This window comes from Liolophura sinensis, chromosome 7 (genome assembly GCF_032854445.1).
Source record: "Liolophura sinensis isolate JHLJ2023 chromosome 7, CUHK_Ljap_v2, whole genome shotgun sequence".
NCBI classification, from domain to species: Eukaryota; Metazoa; Mollusca; class Polyplacophora; order Chitonida; family Chitonidae; genus Liolophura; species Liolophura sinensis.
Genome location: NC_088301.1, coordinates 25,390,924 through 25,411,538, shown reverse-complemented (window position 1 = coordinate 25,411,538; position 20,615 = coordinate 25,390,924). Strand labels below are relative to the sequence as shown.

Sequence of the window (20,615 nt, the reverse complement as noted above, 5' to 3'; positions counted from 1 at the left end):
CACTGACATTCTAACAAGGCCTACACCACTTCCGGTTAGCACATATTTTATAGGTTATACAAGAGCACACTCCTTTTTCTGAAAATTCATCTGGTGAAATTGGCGAGTCAACTTGTCATGCATTAACATTGTTCAACTCTTGCTTCTGGACGTAAAATCACAACATTTTACAAAGCTAACCTTCGATATGGCGGATAGGCTCATAGCAGCCATCTGCAGTAAACTTTTTCTCAAAATCAAACTAAACTCTCATATATTTTAACAGCTTACACAAATCACAGTGGAAAATATACTGGTGTATCACCCAACAATAACGTCACACCTGCCTTTATTTCTTAAGAGGAGCCACTTTCCCAATGCCTCTTAACTTTTAAATCACACGCGATCGCCACGGTTATGGGATCTGGTAGCGTGGCCGAGCGGTCTAAGGCGCTGGTTTAAGGCACCAGTCTCTTCGGAGGCGTGAGTTCGAATCCCACCGCTGCCATTTGCTATTTCTTTTCTTGTTTTATATCATTAATGTAAAGCTGTGGAGTTGGATTTTTGTCTCTTTTTTTTGTCATTTCGTTTGGTTTTCTGATGAAACACACCAGAACTAATCGTTATTTGTTCCAAAAATCAAGACGCTTCTCCTTTCTTAAAGTTTCATATCGTATTTAACGAAAGTGTTAAGACCGTACAGTATCATTTTGCAACAATTTTCATTAATAGATATTTTTTCCACATTTAACAGCATTGGTAACAATGGAAAAAATTATAGCCTAAACTTCAGTTTCTTTGTCTTTTTTAAAGTTTACATTTTGGTTCACTTCCAATCGTCAAAGGAAAATGAGAAAATCTCAAGAGTGCTCGTCTAAGAGCATGTCAAAGTATTCGGCAAAGCAAAGCACGTATTTTATTTCAAGCAAGAAATAAAAAAAAAAACCAGTATGGCAGCGGTGGGATTCGAACCCACGCCTCCTTAGAGACTGGTGCCTAAAACCAGCGCCGTAGACCACTCGGCCACGTTACATAACACATAAATGAACATTTCGGAAAAAAAAACACTGACATTCTAACAAGGCCTACACCACTTCCGGTTAGCACATATTTTATAGGTTATACAAGAGCACACTACTTTTTCTGAAAATTCATCTGATAAAGTTGGCGAAGTCAACTTGACATGCATTAACATTGTTCAACTCTTGCTTCTGGACGTAAAATCATAACATTTTGCAAAGCTAACCTTCGCTATGGTGGATAGGCTCATAGCAGCCATCTGCAGTAAACTTTTTCTCAAAAACAAACTAAACTCTCATAACTGACAGATGATTAAACATTTTGGAAAAAAAATACACTGACATTCTAACAAGGCCTACACCACTTCCGGTTAGCACATATTTTATAGGTTATACAAGAGCACACTCCTTTTTCTGAAAATTCATCTGGTGAAGTTGGCGAAGTCAACTTGTCATGCATTAACATTGTTCAACTCTTGCTTCTGGACGTAAAATCACAACATTTTACAAAGCTAACCTTCGATATGGCGGATAGGCTCATAGCAGCCATCTGCAGCAAACTTTTTCTCAAAATCAAACTAAACTCTCATATATTAACAGCTTACACAAATCACATTGGAAAATATACTGGTGTATCACCCAACAATAACGTCATACCTGCCTTTATTCCTTAAGAGGAGCCACTTTCCCAATGCCTCTTAGCTTTTAAAATCACACGCGATCGCCACGGTTATGGGATCTGGTAGCGTGGCCGAGCGGTCTAAGGCGCTGGTTTAAGGCACCAGTCTCTTCGGAGGCGTGGGTTCGAATCCCACCGCTGCCATTTGCTATTTCTTTTCTTGTTTTATATCATTTATGTAAAGCTGTGGAGTTGGTTTTTTTGGTCTCTTTTTTTTTGTCATTTCGTTTGGTTTTCTGATGAAACACACCAGAACTAATCGTTATTTGTTCCAAAAATCCAGACGCTTCTCCTTTCTTAAAGTTTTATATCGTATTTAACGAAAGTGTTAAGACCGTACGGTATCATTTTGCAACACTTTTCATTAATAGATATTTTTTCCACACTTAACAGCATTGGTAACAATGGAAAGAATTATAGCCTAAACTTCAGTTTCTTTGTCTTTTTTAAAGTTTACATTTTGGTTCACTTCCAATCGTCAAAGGAAAATGAGAAAGTTTCAAGAGTGCTCGTCTGAGAGCATCTCAAAGTATTCGGCAAATCAAAGCACGTATTTTATTTCAAGCAAGAAATAAAAAAAACACCCCGTATGGCAGCGGTGGGATTCGAACCCACGCCTCCTGAGAGACTGGTGCCTAAAACCAGCGCCTTAGACCACTCGGCCACGCTACCTCACAGATGATTGAACATTTTGGAACAAACAAACACTGACATTCTAACAAGGCCTACACCACTTCCGGATAGCACATAATTTATAGGTTATACAAGAGCTCACTCCTTTTTCTGAAAATTCATCTGGTGACGTTGGCGAAGTCAACTTGTCATGCATTAACATTGTTCAACTCTTGCTTCTGGACGTAAAATCATAACATTTTGCAAAGCTAACCTTCGCTATGGTGGATAGGCTCATAGCAGCCATCTGCAGTAAACTTTTTCTCAAAAACAAACTAAACTCTCATAACTGACAGATGATGAAACATTTTGGAAAAAAAAACACTGACATTCTAACAAGGCCTACACCACTTCCGGTTAGCACATATTTTATAGGTTATACAAGAGCACACTCCCTTTTTCTGAAAATTCATCTGGTGAAGTTGGCGAAGTCAACTTGTCATGCATTAACATTGTTCAACTCTTGCTTCTGGACGTAAAATCACAACATTTTACAAAGCTAACCTTCGATATGGCGGATAGGCTCATAGCAGCCATCTGCAGCAAACTTTTTCTCAAAATCAAACTAAACTCTCATATATTTTAACAGCTTACACAAATCACATTGGAAAATATACTGGTGTATCACCCAACAATAACGTCATACCTGCCTTTATTCCTTAAGAGGAGCCATTTTCCCAATGCCTCTTAGCTTTTAAAATCACACGCGATCGCCACGGTTATGGGATCTGGTAGCGTGGCCGAGCGGTCTAAGGCGCTGGTTTAAGGCACCAGTCTCTTCGGAGGCGTGGGTTCGAATCCCACCGCTGACATTTGCTATTTCTTTTCTTGTTTTATATCATTTATGTAAAGCTGTGGAGTTGGTTTTTCGTCTCTTTTTTTTTTGTTATTTCGTTTGGTTTTCTGATGAAACACACCAGAACTAGTCGTTATTTGTTCCAAAAATCCAGACGCTTCTCCTTTCTTAAAATTTCATATCGTATTTGACGAAAGTGTTAAGACCGTACAGTGTCATTTTGCAACACTTTTCATTAATAGATAATTTTTCCACATTTAACAGCATTGGTAACAATGGAAATAATTATAGCCTAAACTTCAGTTTCTTTGTCTTTTTTAAAGTTTACATTTTGGTTCACTTCCAATCGTCAAAGGAAAATGAGAAAGTTTCAAGAGTCCTCGTCTGAGAACATGTCAAAGTATTCGGCAAAGCAAAGCACGTATTTTATTTCAAGCAAGAAATAAAAAAAAAACCAGTATGGCAGCGGTGGGATTCGAACCCACGCCTCCTGAGAGACTGGTGCCTAAAACCAGCGCCTTAGACCACTCGGCCACGCTACCTCACAGATGATCGAATATTTTGGAAAAAACAAACACTGACATTCTAACAAGGCCTACATCACTTCCGGATAGCACATATTTTATAGGTTATACAAGAGCTCACTCCTTTTTCTGAAAATTCATCTGGTGAAGTTGGCGAAGTCAACTTGTCATGCATTAACATTGTTCAACTCTTGCTTCTGGACGTAAAATCATAACATTTTGCAAAGCTAACCTTCGCTATGGCGGATAGGCTCATAGCAGCCATCTGCAGTAAACTTTTTCTCAAAAACAAACTAAACTCTCATAACTGACAGATGATTAAACATTTTGGAAAAAAACACACTGATATTCTAACAAGGCCTACACCACTTCCGGTTAGCACATATTTTCTAGGTTATACAAGAGCACACTATTTTTTCTGAAAATTCATCTGGTGAAGTTGGCGAAGTCAACTTGTCATGCATTAACATTGTTCAACTCTTGCTTCTGGACGTAAAATCACAACATTTTACAAAGCTAACCTTCGATATGGCGGATAGGCTCATAGCAGCCATCTGCAGCAAACTTTTTATCAAAATCAAACTAAACTCTCATATATTTTAACAGCTTACACAAATCACAGTGGAAAATATACTGGTGTATCACCCAACAATAACGTCATACCTGCCTTTATTCCTTAAGAGGAGCCACTTTCCCAATGCCTCTTAGCTTTTAAGATCACACGCGATCGCCACGGTTATGGGATCTGGTAGCGTGGCCGAGCGGTCTAAGGCGCTGGTTTAAGGCACCAGTCTCTTCGGAGGCGTGGGTTCGAATCCCACCGCTGCCATTTGCTATTTCTTTTCTTGTTTTATATCATTTATGTAAAGCTGTGGAGTTGGATTTTTGTCTCTTTTTTTTGTCATTTCGTTTGGTTTTCTGATGAAACACACCAGAACTAATCGTTATTTGTTCCAAAAATCAAGACGCTTCTCCTTTCTTAAAGTTTCATATCGTATTTAACGAAAGTGTTAAGACCGTACGGTATCATTTTGCAACACTTTTCATTAATAGATAATTTTTCCACATTTAACAGCATTGGTAACAATGTAAATAATTATAGCCTAAACTTCAGTTTCTTTGTCTTTTTTAAAGTTTACACTTTGGATCACTTCCAATCGTCAAAGGAAAATGAGAAAATCTCAAGAGTGCTCGTCTGAGAGCATGTCAAAGTATTCGGCAAAGCAAAGCACGTATTTTATTTCAAGCAAGAAAAAAAAAACCCGTATGGCAGCGGTGGGATTCGAACCCACGCCTCCTGAGAGACTGGTGCCTAAAACCAGCGCCTTAGACCACTCGGCCACGCTACCTCACAGATGATTGAACATTTTGGAAAAAAAAACACTGACATTCTAACAAGGCCTACACCACTTCCGGTTAGCACATATTTTATAGGTTATACAAGAGCTCACTCCTTTTTCTGAAAATTCATCTGGTGACGTTGGCGGAGTCAACTTGTCATCCATTAACATTGTTCAACTCTTGCTTCTGGACGTAAAATCATAACATTTTGCAAAGCTAACCTTCGCTATGGTGGAAAGGCTCATAGCAGCCATCTGCAGTAAACTTTTCTCAAAAACAAACTAAACTCTTATAACTGACAGATGATTAAACATTTCGGAAAAAAAAAACACTGACATTCTAACAAGGCCTACACCACTTCCGGTTAGCACATATTTTATAGGTTATACAAGAGCACACTATTTTTTCTGAAAATTCATCTGGTGAAGTTGGCGAAGTCAACTTGTCATGCATTAACATTGTTCAACTCTTGCTTCTGGACGTAAAATCACAACATTTTACAAAGCTAACCTTCGATATGGCGGATAGGCTAATAGCAGCCATCTGCAGTAAACTTTTTCTCAAAATCAAACTAAACTCTCATATATTTTAACAGCTTACACAAATCACAGTGGGAAATATACTGGTGTATCACCCAACAATAACGTCACACCTGCCTTTATTCCTTAAGAGGAGCCCTTTCCCAATGCCTCTTAGCTTTTAAAATCACACGCGATCGCCACGGTTGTGGGATCTGGTAGCGTGGCCGAGCGGTCTAAGGCGCTGGTTTAAGGCACCAGTCTCTTCGGAGGCGTGGGTTCGAATCCCACCGCTGCCATTTGCTATTTCTTTTCTTGTTTTATATCATTTATGTTAAAGCTGCGGAGTGGTTTTTTGTCTCTTTTTTTTGTCATTTCGTTTGGTTTTTTTGATGAAACATACCAGAACTAATCGTTATTTGTTCCAAAAATCCAGAGGCCTCTCCTTTCTTAAAGTTTCATATCGTATTTGACGAAAGTGTTAAGACCGTACGGTATCATTTTGCAACACTTTTCATTAATAGATAATTTTTCCACATTTAACAGCATTGGTAACTATGAAAATAATTATAGCCTAAACTTCAGTTTCTTTGTCTTTTTTAAAGTTTACATTTTGGTTCACTTCCAATCGTCAAATGAAAATGAGAAAATCTCAAGCGTGCTCGTCTGAGAGCATGTCAAAGTATTCGGCAAAGCAAAGCACGTATTTTTATTTCAAGCAAGAAATAAAAAAAAAAACCCGTATGGCAGCGGTGGGATTCGAACCCACGCCTCCTGAGAGACTGGTGCCTAAAAACCAGCGCCGTAGACCACTCGGCCACGTTACATGACACATAAATGAACATTTCGGAAAAAAAAACACTGACATTCTAACAAGGCCTACGCCACTTCCGGTTAGCACATATTTTATAGGTTATACAAGAGCACACTACTTTTTCTGAAAATTCATCTGATAAAGTTGGCGAAGTCAACTTGACATGCATTAACATTGTTCAACTCTTGCTTCTGGACGTAAAATCATAACATTTTGCAAAGCTAACCTTCGCTATGGCGGATAGGCTCATAGCAGCCATCTGCAGTAAACTTTTTCTCAAAAACAAACTAAACTCTCATAACTGACAGATGATTAAACATTTTGGAAAAAAAAACACTGACATTCTAACAAGGCCTACACCACTTCCGGTTAGCACATATTTTATAGGTTATACAAGAGCACACTCCTTTTTCTGAAAATTCATCTGGTGAAGTTGGCGAAGTCAACTTGTCATGCATTAACATTGTTCAACTCTTGCTTCTGGACGTAAAATCACAACATTTTACAAAGCTAACCTTCGATATGGCGGATAGGCTCATAGCAGCCATCTGCAGTAAACTTTTTCTCAAAATCAAACTAAACTCTCATATATTTTAACAGATTACACAAATCACATTGGAAAATATACTGGTGTATCACCCAACAATAACGTCATACCTGCCTTTATTCCTTAAGAGGAGCCATTTTCCAAATGCCTCTTAGCTTTTAAAATCACACGCGATCGCTACGGTTATGGGATCTGGTAGCGTGGCCGAGCGGTCTAAGTTGCTGGTTTAAGGCACCAGTCTCTTCGGAGGCGTGGGTTCGAATCCCACCGCTGCCATTTGCTATTTCTTTTCTTGTTTTAAATCATTTAGGGAGAGTGTGCTAGACGCCGAAGTGAACGGACGTGTCGGTTATTCTCTGCTGTTTACACATTTGTGCAACAACAACGCTTGTTTTTGAGACTGATTTTTTGGTGATCTGGGAGCCCACAGAGCTTGAGTTTGGCCAGTGATTACTGTTTGGTGAAGGGCGTGTGCCCCGTTGGATCAGGTATGTCCAAGCCCGTGTCGTTTTCGCCTGTAAACAGGCCAAGCAGAACTTTGTCTGTGTCAATCTCTACACGAAGCAGCCCGGCATTTTCTACGGCTGTCCAGAGGGACTTTATTCCTTTTCTGTCAAGTGTGTTAAATATCAAGACAGAGCTAATAAGTTTTCAGAAGAATTATTTAAAGAAACACTTCTATCTCCGCGTGTCTACAGTGGCTGGGCATAATGCCCTAGTGAGTAAATCCAATGTTGTTATAAATGGAACGACGTGGTCCATTATGCCGCGTCGTCAGTTTACTGAATCTGACGGCCCACTGGGCACCGGATGAAATGTCAGATGACACTATCGAGGCAGCTTTGAAACCCTATGGTGAATGCCTGGGTGTGACGAAACCCAGATTTTCAGACCCGGAGCTCTCACATGTTCGGACAGGTATTCGGATTTACAGATTTAGGTGTCACAAAGTTCGTTATGTACCAAATTTTATTAATTTCGGTGGTGACATTGTTATGTTTACCTACCCCGGGCAAACTTATGAATGTCGGAAGTGTGGCCAAAAATCACACAAGGCGGCAGAGTGTAGAGCACTGTGGTGTTCTAACTGCGACGGTTTCTCCCCCCATGAGAATCCTCATACAGAGAAGGACTGTACAAATCCATGCCGAATGTGTGACTCAGGGCTTCATACGGTCAGTGACTGTTGTGCGAGAGCAATGTCGTACGCGGCGCGATTAAGGGAAACCTACCGACTATGCGCCAGTATAATAAGGAAGACGCCGTAAAACAAGATGACATTGATGTTGACGTCAGCGACGATGATGATCCATTCAACGCACCTGCTATGGAACTGGTTCAAGACAGCGAGGAGAACGAAGACGAAATCGACGGGAATGGTGACGACAGCGCCGATGAAGACGTCAGCGACGACAGCGAGTCTGATAAGGAGATGGACGTCCGGGAGAATACTAAGAACACCGAAGAAGTGGATGTTGGTGATAATGAAACGTCATCAGCTGTCCCAAGGGTGAAGAATGTGGTCGTGGCTGACGTGCACGCTCCCGACGTGCGTTCACCAGTCCCAGTCGAGGAAAAGCGAGCTAAGTTGGACAATGGCAGTACAGCCGAAGAGGCAGCGTCATCTATCCCGCCCAGTTCCCATCCTACTGATTATGATGGTGTTGATGCTGATCAGTCGTCAGACTGTATGACGCCGACCCCATCTCAGGAGGGGGACACCATGCTTCTGAATACAGGAAAAGAAAATCGCTTGCTTCTCGTGCGAGGCAGCGAATGAAAAGAGACAAATGATTTGTAGCGTAATTAGGACTCTCTTATTTGACCACAATGGGTATGTACGCTCTACCTTTACTTACTTTGTATAATGAGCTTAAATAATATTCGTTTTGGACTTTAAACATTAATGGTTTACGGGATCCGTCTAAACAAGAACATGTCAAGCAATTTGTTTTCGATAAAGGAATTGATGTACTATTCTTACAGGAAACACACTTCGAAAACTATAATGACACTAAATATTTGCAAATCCCAGGCGATGCAAGGTGGGCGTATGGGTCAAATCGAAGTTGTGGGGTGGAATAATTATTAGGTATACGGTAGACTGCTTTATACGGAAAATACAGAGGTGCCCTAACGGTCGCTACATAAGCCTTAGGGTTGAGCTCAACAACACTGCTTTAAACCTTGTTTGTGTATATGCTCCTAATAATCCAAAGGAAAGAAAAGAGTTTATTTCTAATCTAGATAATGTGATTGCAGGGCAGTGAGTTGGTTATTATGGGTGGGGATTTTAATTGTGTTGAGAGCATTGAATTAGACAGAGCTGGCTGTGCCACTAATGTAAGGAATGATGGAGTGGACGAAATTAATAATTTGAAAAGAGATTTTGGTATTTGTGATATTTTTAGGAAACTGCATCCGGATAAGAATTGTTACACGTGGTCTAGGCGCCAGTGTGCCAGTAGATTGGATAGATTTTATATCCCTAACGCTGTGTTTAAGTATGTAACCCAGTGTGATGCTGTACATGTGTCTTTTCTGATCATTCGTGTTTGTTTTTTGATATCTCTTTTGAAGATGTCATTTCATGGGGGCCGTTCTACTGGAAGTGTAATACTTCTGTGTTAAATGACACGGAGCTTGTTGATGATATTAAATCCGTCTTCCATGATATTTTGTCTTTCTGTACAACTGGTCATGCAGATCTAATAGACAGATGGGAGACATTTAAAGGGGAATGTAAAGATAGGATTCGTAGTTACTGTAAGGAAAAATCTATGAACAAAAAACGTGATTTGTTGGTACTTGAACAAGAATTAAATGCGTTGAAATCTAGTCCAATCATTAACTGTGAGCGTATTGACAATGTGAAAAAGACTCTAAATGCCCTTTATAAGTCGAATCATGTGGGAGCGGTTATCCGTGCTAAAGCTGTTCATTTTGATCAGGGAGAAAAACAACCAAATATTTCATTAGACGAGAAGTTGGTAGGGGCAGAAAGAAGATGATCAAAAGTATTACTTGTCATAGTGATTCTTCAATATCCCATGAATCTCAGGAAGGCATTGCTAAGTGTATAAGGGTCGTATTATATGAAATTGTATACTGAACAAGATACTGACTCCTCCATTCAAGATGAGTTCTTGTCATCGCTTCCGATGTTAAATGACGATTGTAAAACTGCCTGCGAAGGCCTTTTGACTGAACAGGAGTTGTTTTTTGCAGTAAAAAATATGTCTAAAAACCGTTCGCCGGGATGCGACGGTTTGCCAGCAGAGTTTTATGTACAATTTTGGCCACTGTTTTCGGGTGTGTTTACGGATGTAGTTAATCACTGTTTTAACTTGGGTAGATTAAGTAATTCACAGCGTTCTGGGTTAATCACACTATTATGTAAGGTCCCCGACAATGCCGAAAGCATAAAAAACTGGAGGCCAATTAGCTTACTAAATGTAGATTATAAGATTGTTTCTAAAGCTTTGTGCAATCGGTTAAAAAATGTGATCGATACAATTGTACTTCAGAATCAGACATGTGGAATACCAGGCCGAAGTATTTTTGACAACCTTCACTTATTACGAAATACATATGATTATGTTGAACAAAAAGATTTAAAAGGATGCTTTCTTAACTTAGACCAGGAGAAAGCCTTTGACAGAGTAGACTGGTCATTTTTGTTCAAATGTTTAGAGAAATTTAACTTCGGACCCGACTTTTGTAAGTGGGTGCAATTATTATATACTGACATTACAAGTAGTGTTATTGTGAACGGGCACATAACAGAAGAATTTAAACTGAGTCGAGGTGTCCGACAGGGTTGTTCTTTGTCACCATTATTGTATGTTTTGTCCTTAGAGCCCTTTATAGCCGCCATTAGAAACAATGACGAAATTAATGGTGTACGGTTACCCGGCACAAATAAGGAAACAAGAGTGTCGGCATTTGCAGATGATACGACTGCAATTTTATCTGAAGAGAGATCTGTTCCGCATGTAATTAAACTAGCAGAAAGTTATGGAAAAGCCTCAGGAGCAAAACTCAACTTGTTGAAAAGCACGGTTCTTCCCATTGGTAGCTGGGACGAAACTAACGTGCACAGTGGTGGGCTTAACATCACTACAAATTCAAAGATTTGTGGGGTATTTTTTGGACCAGATCAAACAGAACTCAATTCTGAGCGTGTTTTAAGTAAGGTAAAGAAACATGTATCAGCATGGAATGGAAGATATTTGACCCTACGGGGGAGGTCTGTCTTAATTAATACAGTTGCTTTAGCTGTTTTATGGTTTTCTGCACAGTGTACTCTGTTGCCACCTAAATGTGTCAATCAATGTTCCCAAACTGTGTTCAGATTTTTGTGGGATAACAAGCCCGAAAGTTTGAAGAGAGTTGTCGTACATAATAAAATAGGGAATGGAGGTCTAAACGTACATAATATAGATTGTAAAATAAAAGCACTTGTTACTCGGCATGTTTTAAAATTAATTCATGGAACAACAGCGGAATGGAAATACTTTGCCATCTATTGGTTGGGTTTACCCCTAAGACATGTTTGTCGTGAATTCTGTCGTTCCAATGTCCCACATTCTGAAAACATTCCACCTTTTTATAGACTGGCCTTGAGCGCCTGGAGAGAATTTACCACAGGTGTACAGCAACCTGTAACATTGTGTTCAAGCAGGTATATTTATGAATATTTTGTAACAAAAATAGTACATTGTCCAAGAGCAATGGTGTCTATGCCGCATTTGGACTGGGTTAGAATATGGAAAACTGTTTTTCATCAATTCTTAGATCACAACTTGGTCAACTTCAGTTACAAGTTGGTTCATGACATTTTGCCCGTTAAGGAAAAACTTCTTAGGAGAAATGTAGCCACCGATGACTTGTGTGTTTTTTGCTCCCTGTCTGAAACTCGGCAACATCTGTTTGTACAATGTAAAATCGTTCAGGATGTGTTTAATGACTTTAACCGGATATTTGTTTTGTTTGCGAACTACCTACCAAATATGGACTCGGAAACATTAATTTACAAGGTATTCAATTCCACCTTTAACCAGGAAGTTAGAGCTGTGATGGTGTATGTCATATGTGTTCTTCAGTTTAGTATTTGGTGTGCACGCAACGACATAATATTTCAGAAAAAAAACAGGGATTCTGTTGCTATTGTTAAGGCCGCCAAAGGAATAATTAAAACCCGTATTCATGTTGACTTTTTTCGACTAGACAGGCCATCTTTCGAGAAAATCTGGTGTATAAACAAAGTCTTCTGTACATTACGGAATGATAAATTAGTGTATTTATTGAAATGAGCAGCTAATGTGCAATTGTTCTATTCACAAAGCAGTCATCTTTTCTGTGATATTTTATTTTAATTAAGACTGCCTTGTGATTTCAAAAGTTTGTGATAGCCGGGTATTGTGAAATCTTGTGTATTTGATGACAATCTGGGAATAAATTCAACAATTTTCAAAAAAAAAAAAAAATCATTTATGTAAAGCTGTGGAGTTGGTTTTTCGCCTCTTTTTTTTGTTATTTCGTTTGGTTTTCTGATGAAACACACCAGAAGTATTCGTTATTTGTTCTAAAAATCCAGACGCTTCTCCTTTCTTAAAGTTTCATATCGTATTTGACGAAAGTGTTAAGACCGTACAGTATCATTTTGCAACACTTTTCATTATTAGATATTTTTTCCACATTTAACAGCATTGGTAACAATGGAAATAATTATAGCCTAAACTTCAGTTTCTTTGTCTTTCTTAAAATTTACATTTTGGTTCACTTCCAATTGTCAAAGGAAAATGAGAAAATCTCAAGAGTGCTCGTCTGGGAGCATGTCAAAGTATTCGGCAAAGCAAAGCACGTATTTTATTTCAAGCAAGAAATAAAAAAAAAAAACAGTATGGCAGCGGTGGGATTCGAACCCACGCCTCCTTAGAGACTGGTGCCTAAAACCAGCGCCTTAGACCACTCGGCCACGCTACCTGACAGATGATTGAACATTTTGGAAAAAAAAAACACTGACATTCTAACAAGGCGTACACCACTTCCGGTTAGCACATATTTTATAGGTTATACAAGAGCTCACTCCTTTTTCTGAAAATTCATCTGGTGAAGTTGGCGAAGTCAACTTGTCATGCATTAACATTGTTCAACTCTTGCTTCTGGACGTAAAATCATAACATTTTACAAAGCTAACCTTCGATATGGTGGATAGGCTAATAGCAGCCATCTGCAGTAAACTTTTTCTCAAAAACAAACTAAACTCTCATAACTGACAGATGATTAAACATTTTGGAAAAAAAAACACTGACATTCTAACAAGGCCTACACCATTTCCGGTTAGTACATATTTTATAGGTTATACAAGAGCACACTCCTTTTTCTGAAAATTCATCTGGTGAAGTTGGTGAAGTCAACTTGTCATGCATTAACATTGTTCAACACTTTCTTCTGGACGTAAAATCAAAACATTTTACAAAGCTAACCTTCGATATGGCGGATAGGCTCATAGCAGCCATCTGCAGTAAACTTTTTCTCAAAATCAAACTAAACTCTCATATATTTTAACAGCTTACACAAAGTAAACAGTAAACTTTTTCTCAAAAATCAAACTAAACTCTCATATATTTTAACAGCTTACACAAATCACAGTGGAAAATATACTGGTGTATCACCCAACAATAACGTCATACCTGCCTTTATTCCTTAAGAGGAGCCACTTTCCCAATGCCTCTTAGCTTTTAAAATCACACGCGATCGCCACGGTTATGGGATCTGGTAGCGTGGCCGAGCGGTCTAAGGTGCTGGTTTAAGGCACCAGTCTCTTCGGAGGCGTGGGTTCGAATCCCACCGCTGCCATTTGCTATTTCTTTTCTTGTTTTATATCATTAATGTAAAGCTGTGGAGTTGGATTTTTGTCTCTTTTTTTTTGTCATTTCGTTTGGTTTTCTGATGAAACACACCAGAACTAATCGTTATTTGTTCCAAAAATCAAGACGCTTCTCCTTTCTTAAAATTTCATATCGTATTTAACGAAAGTGTTAAGACCGTACGGTATCATTTTGCAACAATTTTCATTAATAGATATTTTTTCCACATTTAACAGCATTGGTAACAATGGAAATAATTATAGCCTAAACTTCAGTTTCTTTGTCTTTTTTAAAGTTTACATTTTGGTTCACTTCCAATCGTCAAAGGAAAATGAGAAAATCTCAAGAGTGCTCGTCTGAGAGCATGTCAAAGTATTCGGCAAAGCAAAGCACGTATTTTATTTCAAGCAAGAAATAAAAAAAAAAACCAGTATGGCAGCGGTGGGATTCGAACCCACGCCTCCTTAGAGACTGGTGCCTAAAACCAGCGCCGTAGACCACTCGGCAACGTTACATAACACATAAATGAACATTTCGGAAAAAAAAAACACTGACATTCTAACAAGGCCTACACCACTTCCGGTTAGCACATATTTTATAGGTTATACAAGAGCACACTCCTTTTTCTGAAAATTCATCTGATAAAGTTGGCGAAGTCAACTTGACATGCATTAACATTGTTCAACTCTTGCTTCTGGACGTAAAATCATAACATTTTGCAAAGCTAACCTTCGCTATGGTGGATAGGCTCATAGCAGCCATCTGCAGTAAACTTTTTCTCAAAAACAAACTAAACTCTCATAACTGACAGATGATTAAACATTTTGGAAAAAAAACACTGACATTCTAACAAGGCCTACACCACTTCCGGTTAGCACATATTTTATAGGTTATACAAGAGCACACTCCTTTTTCTGAAAATTCATCTGGTGAAGTTGGCGAAGTCAACTTGTCATGCATTAACATTGTTCAACTCTTGCTTCTGGACGTAAAATCACAACATTTTACAAAGCTAACCTTCGATATGGCGGATAGGCTCATATTAGCCATCTGCAGTAAACTTTTTCTCAAAATCAAACTAAACTCTCATATATTTTAACAGCTTACACAAATCACATTGGAAAATATACTGGTGTATCACCCAACAATAACGTCATACCTGTCTTTATTCCTTAAGAGGAGCCACTTTCCCAATGCCTCTTAGCTTTTAAAATCACACGCGATCGCCACGGTTACGGGATCTGGTAGCGTGGCCGAGCGGTCTAAGGCGCTGGTTTAAGGCACCAGTCTCTTCGGAGGCGTGGGTTCGAATCCCACCGCTGCCATTTGCTATTTCTTTTCTTGTTTTATATCATTTATGTAAAGCTGTGGAGTTGGTTTTTTTTGTCTCTTTTTTTTTGTCATTTAGTTTGGTTTTCTGATGAAACACACCAGAACTAATCGTTATTTGTTCCAAAAATCCAGACGCTTCGTCTTTCTTAAAGTTTCATATCGTATTTAACGAAAGTGTTAAGACCGTACGGTATCATTTTGCAACACTTTTCATTAATAGATATTTTTTCCACACTTAACAGCATTGGTAACAATGGAAAGAATTATAGCCTAAACTTCAGTTTCTTTGTCTTTTTTAAAGTTTACATTTTGGTTCACTTCCAATCGTCAAAGGAAAATGAGAAAGTTTCAAGAGTCCTCGTCTGAGAGCATCTCAAAGTATTCGGCAAAGCAAAGCACGTATTTTATTTCAAGCAAGAAATAAAAAAAACACCCCGTATGGCAGCGGTGGGATTCGAACCCATGCCTCCTGAGAGACAGGTGCCTAAAAACAGCGCCTTAGACCACTCGGCCACGCTACCTGACAGATGATTGAACATTTCGGAAAAAAAAACACTGACATTGTAAAAAGACCTACATCACTTCCGGATAGCACATATTTTATAGGTTATACAAGAGCTCACTTCTTTTTCTGAAAATTCATCTGGTGAAGTTGGCGAAGTCAACTTGTCATGCATTAACATTGTTCAACTCTTGCTTCTGGACGTAAAATCATAACATTTTGCAAAGCTAACCTTCGCTATGGTGGATAGGCTCATAGCAGCCATCTGCAGTAAACTTTTTCTCAAAAACAAACTAAACTCTCATAACTGACAGATGATTAAACATTTTGGAAAAAAAAACACTGACATTCTAACAAGGCCTACACCACTTCCGGTTAGCACATATTTTATAGGTTATACAAGAGCACACTCCTTTTTCTGAAAATTCATCTGGTGAAGTTGGCGAAGTCAACTTGTCATGCATTAACATTGTTCAACTCTTGCTTCTGGACGTAAAATCACAACATTTTACAAAGCTAACCTTCGATATGGCGGATAGGCTCATAGCAGCCATCTGCAGTAAACTTTTTCTCAAAATCAAACTAAAGTCTCATATATTTTAACAGCTTACACAAATCACAGTGGAAAATATACTGGTGTATCACCCAACAATAACGTCACACCTGCCTTTATTCCTTAAGAGGAGCCACTTTCCCAATGCCTCTTAACTTTTAAAATCACACGCGATCGCCAAGGTTATGGGATCTGGTAGCGTGGCCGAGCGGTCTAAGGCGCTGGTTTAAGGCACCAGTCTCTTCGGAGGCGTGAGTTCGAATCCCACCGCTGCCATTTGCTATTTCTTTTCTTGTTTTATATCATTAATGTAAAGCTGTGGAGTTGGATTTTTGTCTCTTTTTTTTGTCATTTCGTTTGGTTTTCTGATGAAACACACCAGAACTAATCGTTATTTGTTCCAAAAATCAAGACGCTTCTCCTTTCTTAAAGTTTCATATCGTATTTAACGAAAGTGTTAAGACCGTACAGTATCATTTTGCAACAATTTTCATTAATAGATATTTTTTCCACATTTAACAGCATTGGTAACAATGGAAAAAATTATAGCCTAAACTTCAGTTTCTTTGTCTTTTTTAAAGTTTACATTTTGGTTCACTTCCAATCGTCAAAGGAAAATGAGAAAGTTTCAAGAGTGCTCGTCTAAGAGCATGTCAAAGTATTCGGCAAAGCAAAGCACGTATTTTATTTCAAGCAAGAAATAAAAAAAAAAACCAGTATGGCAGCGGTGGGATTCGAACCCACGCCTCCTTAGAGACTGGTGCCTAAAACCAGCGCCGTAGACCACTCGGCCACGTTACATAACACATAAATGAACATTTCGGAAAAAAAAACACTGACATTCTAACAAGGCCTACACCACTTCCGGTTAGCACATATTTTATAGGTTATACAAGAGCACACTCCTTTTTCTGAAAATTCATCTGATAAAGTTGGCGAAGTCAACTTGACATGCATTAACATTGTTCAACTCTTGCTTCTGGACGTAAAATCATAACATTTTGCAAAGCTAACCTTCGCTATGGCGGATAGGCTCATAGCAGCCATCTGCAGTAAACTTTTTCTCAAAAACAAACTAAACTCTCATAACTGACAGATGATTAAACATTTTGGAAAAAAACACACTGATATTCTAACAAGGCCTACACCACTTCCGGTTAGCACATATTTTCTAGGTTATACAAGAGCACACTATTTTTTCTGAAAATTCATCTGGTGAAGTTGGCGAAGTCAACTTGTCATGCATTAACATTGTTCAACTCTTGCTTCTGGACGTAAAATCACAACATTTTACAAAGCTAACCTTCGATATGGCGGATAGGCTCATAGCAGCCATCTGCAGCAAACTTTTTATCAAAATCAAACTAAACTCTCATATATTTTAACAGCTTACACAAATCACAGTGGAAAATATACTGGTGTATCACCCAACAATAACGTCATACCTGCCTTTATTCCTTAAGAGGAGCCACTTTCCCAATGCCTCTTAGCTTTTAAGATCACACGCGATCGCCACGGTTATGGGATCTGGTAGCGTGGCCGAGCGGTCTAAGGCGCTGGTTTAAGGCACCAGTCTCTTCGGAGGCGTGGGTTCGAATCCCACCGCTGCCATTTGCTATTTCTTTTCTTGTTTTATATCATTTATGTAAAGCTGTGGAGTTGGATTTTTGTCTCTTTTTTTTTGTCATTTCGTTTGGTTTTCTGATGAAACACACCAGAACTAATCGTTATTTGTTCCAAAAATCCAGACGCTTCTCCTTTCTTAAAGTTTCATATCGTATTTAACGAAAGTGTTAAGACCGTACGGTATCATTTTGCAACACTTTTCATTAATAGATAATTTTTCCACATTTAACAGCATTGGTAACAATGTAAATAATTATAGCCTAAACTTCAGTTTCTTTGTCTTTTTTAAAGTTTACACTTTGGATCACTTCCAATCGTCAAAGGAAAATGAGAAAATCTCAAGAGTGCTCGTCTGAGAGCATGTCAAAGTATTCGGCAAAGCAAAGCACGTATTTTATTTCAAGCAAGAAAAAAAAAACCCGTATGGCAGCGGTGGGATTCGAACCCACGCCTCCTGAGAGACTGGTGCCTAAAACCAGCGCCTTAGACCACTCGGCCACGCTACCTCACAGATGATTGAACATTTTGGAAAAAAAAAACACTGACATTCTAACAAGGCCTACACCACTTCCGGTTAGCACATATTTTATAGGTTATACAAGAGCTCACTCCTTTTTCTGAAAATTCATCTGGTGACGTTGGCGGAGTCAACTTGTCATCCATTAACATTGTTCAACTCTTGCTTCTGGACGTAAAATCATAACATTTTGCAAAGCTAACCTTCGCTATGGTGGAAAGGCTCATAGCAGCCATCTGCAGTAAACTTTTTCTCAAAAACAAACTAAACTCTTATAACTGACAGATGATTAAACATTTCGGAAAAAAACAACACTGACATTCTAACAAGGACTACATCACTTCCGGTTAGCACATATTTTATAGGTTATACAAGAGCTCACTCCTTTTTCTGAAAATTCATCTGATGAAGTTGGCGAAGTCAACTTGTCATGCATTAACATTGTTCAACTCTTGCTTCTGGACGTAAAATCATAACATTTTGCAAAGCTAACCTTCGCTATGGTGGATAGGCTCATAGCAGCCATCTGCAGTAAACTTTTTCTCAAAAACAAACTAAACTCTCCTATATTTTAACAGCTTACACAAATCACAGTGGAAAATATACTGGTGTATCATCCAACAATAACGTCATACCTGCCTTTATTCCTTAAGAGGAGCCACTTTCCCAATGCCTCATAGCTTTTAAAATCACACGCGATCGCCACGGTTATGGGATTTGGTAGCGTGACCGAGCGGTCTAAGGTGCTGGTTTAAGGTACCAGTCTCTTCGGAGGGATTGGTTCGAATCCCACCGCTGCCATTTGCTATTTCTTTTCTTGTTTTATATCATTTATGTAAAGCTGTGGAGTTGGTTTTGTTTGTCTTTTTTTGTCATTTCGTTTGGTTTCCTAATGAAACACACCAGAACTAATCGTTATTTGTTCCAAAAATCCAGACGCTTTTTCTTCTTAAAGTTTCATATCGTATTTGACGAAAGTGTTAAGACCGTACGGTATCATTTTGCAACACTTTTCATTAATAGATAAATCTTCCACATTTAACAGCATTGATAATAATGGTAATAATTATAGCCTAAACTTGAGTTTCTTTGTCTTTTTTTAAAGTTTACATTTTGGTTCACTTCCAATCGTCAAAGGAAAATGAGAAAGTTTCAAGAGTGCTCGTCTGAGAGCATGTCAAAGTATTCGGCAAAGCAAAGCACGTATTTTATTTCAAGCAAGAAATAAAAAAAAGAGCCCGCATGGCATCGTTGGAGTTCGAACCCACGCCTCCTGAGAGACTGGTGCCTAAAACCAGCGCCTTAGACCTCTCGGCCACGCTACCTGAGAGATGATCGAACACTTCGGAAAAAAAAATACTGACATTCTAACAAGGCCTACACCACTTCCGGTAAGCACATATTTAATAGGTTATACAAGAGCACACTGCTTTTTCTGAAAATTCATCTGGTGAAGTTGGCGAAGTCAACTTGTAATGCATTAACATTGTTCAACTCTTGCTTCTGGACGTAAAATCATAACATTTTGCAAAGCTAACCTTCGCTATGGCGGATAGGCTCATAGCAGCCATCTGCAGTAAACTTTTTCTCAAAAACAAACTAAACTCTCATATATTTTAACAGCTTACACAAATCACAGTGGAAAACTTTATGGTGTATCACCAACGAGAAACGTCACATCTGCCTTCAATCCCTAATGCAAGACAATTACGCAATTAACAGATAAATCTTCCACTTATAACAGCATTGATAACACTGGAAATAATTATAGCCTAACCTTCAGTTTCTTAGCCGCTTTTTAAAGTTTACATTTTGGTTCACTTCCAATTGCCACAATGAAATGAGAAAGTCTGAAGAGTGCTCGTCTGACCGGATGTCAAAGGTTTTTGCATACCAAAGGACGTATTTTATTTCAAGCGAGAATTACAAAAAAGACCCCGGATGGCAGCGGTGGGATTCGAACACACGCCTCCTGAGAAACTAATGCCTAAAACCAGCGCCTTAGAACACTCGGTCACGCTACCTGACTGACGATTAAATATTTCGGAAAAAAAAACATATTGACATTCCAACAAGGCCTACACAACTTCCGGTTGGCACATATTTAATAGGTTATACAAGAGCGCACTGTTTTCCCTGGAAATTCATCTGGTGAATTTGGCGAATTCAACCTGTCATGACTTAACATTGTTCATCTCTTGCTTCTGGACGTAAAATCATAACATTTTGCAAAGCTAACCTTCGCTGTGGCGGATAGGCTCATAGCAGCCATCTGCAGCAAACTTTTTCTCAAAAACAAACTAAACTCTCATATATTTTAA

The 20,615-nt window shown here is 38.8% G+C and overlaps 15 non-coding genes across 15 annotated transcripts; 10 read left to right on the top strand and 5 right to left on the bottom strand.

The window, feature by feature from the left end:
- Nucleotides 1-405: 405 nt before the first annotated feature.
- Trnal-aag (transfer RNA leucine (anticodon AAG)) lies at nt 406-487 on the top strand. Its single transcript has one exon. It is a non-coding gene; the product is annotated as a tRNA-Leu (tRNA).
- A 1,252-nt stretch (nt 488-1,739) lies between these two features.
- Nucleotides 1,740-1,821, top strand: Trnal-aag (transfer RNA leucine (anticodon AAG)). The gene has a single exon. It is a non-coding gene; the product is annotated as a tRNA-Leu (tRNA).
- A 446-nt stretch (nt 1,822-2,267) lies between these two features.
- On the bottom strand, nt 2,268-2,349 carry Trnal-uag (transfer RNA leucine (anticodon UAG)). The gene has a single exon. It is a non-coding gene; the product is annotated as a tRNA-Leu (tRNA).
- A 730-nt stretch (nt 2,350-3,079) lies between these two features.
- Nucleotides 3,080-3,161, top strand: Trnal-aag (transfer RNA leucine (anticodon AAG)). Its single transcript has one exon. It is a non-coding gene; the product is annotated as a tRNA-Leu (tRNA).
- Nucleotides 3,162-3,605: 444 nt separating this feature from the next.
- Nucleotides 3,606-3,687, bottom strand: Trnal-uag (transfer RNA leucine (anticodon UAG)). Its single transcript has one exon. It is a non-coding gene; the product is annotated as a tRNA-Leu (tRNA).
- Nucleotides 3,688-4,416: 729 nt separating this feature from the next.
- Trnal-aag (transfer RNA leucine (anticodon AAG)) lies at nt 4,417-4,498 on the top strand. The gene has a single exon. It is a non-coding gene; the product is annotated as a tRNA-Leu (tRNA).
- Nucleotides 4,499-4,936: 438 nt separating this feature from the next.
- Trnal-uag (transfer RNA leucine (anticodon UAG)) lies at nt 4,937-5,018 on the bottom strand. The gene has a single exon. It is a non-coding gene; the product is annotated as a tRNA-Leu (tRNA).
- A 727-nt stretch (nt 5,019-5,745) lies between these two features.
- Nucleotides 5,746-5,827, top strand: Trnal-aag (transfer RNA leucine (anticodon AAG)). Its single transcript has one exon. It is a non-coding gene; the product is annotated as a tRNA-Leu (tRNA).
- Nucleotides 5,828-7,083: 1,256 nt separating this feature from the next.
- On the top strand, nt 7,084-7,165 carry Trnal-aag (transfer RNA leucine (anticodon AAG)). The gene has a single exon. It is a non-coding gene; the product is annotated as a tRNA-Leu (tRNA).
- A 5,630-nt stretch (nt 7,166-12,795) lies between these two features.
- On the bottom strand, nt 12,796-12,877 carry Trnal-uag (transfer RNA leucine (anticodon UAG)). Its single transcript has one exon. It is a non-coding gene; the product is annotated as a tRNA-Leu (tRNA).
- A 794-nt stretch (nt 12,878-13,671) lies between these two features.
- On the top strand, nt 13,672-13,753 carry Trnal-aag (transfer RNA leucine (anticodon AAG)). Its single transcript has one exon. It is a non-coding gene; the product is annotated as a tRNA-Leu (tRNA).
- Nucleotides 13,754-15,007: 1,254 nt separating this feature from the next.
- Nucleotides 15,008-15,089, top strand: Trnal-aag (transfer RNA leucine (anticodon AAG)). Its single transcript has one exon. It is a non-coding gene; the product is annotated as a tRNA-Leu (tRNA).
- Nucleotides 15,090-16,345: 1,256 nt separating this feature from the next.
- Nucleotides 16,346-16,427, top strand: Trnal-aag (transfer RNA leucine (anticodon AAG)). The gene has a single exon. It is a non-coding gene; the product is annotated as a tRNA-Leu (tRNA).
- Nucleotides 16,428-17,680: 1,253 nt separating this feature from the next.
- On the top strand, nt 17,681-17,762 carry Trnal-aag (transfer RNA leucine (anticodon AAG)). Its single transcript has one exon. It is a non-coding gene; the product is annotated as a tRNA-Leu (tRNA).
- A 439-nt stretch (nt 17,763-18,201) lies between these two features.
- On the bottom strand, nt 18,202-18,283 carry Trnal-uag (transfer RNA leucine (anticodon UAG)). The gene has a single exon. It is a non-coding gene; the product is annotated as a tRNA-Leu (tRNA).
- Nucleotides 18,284-20,615: the final 2,332 nt, after the last annotated feature.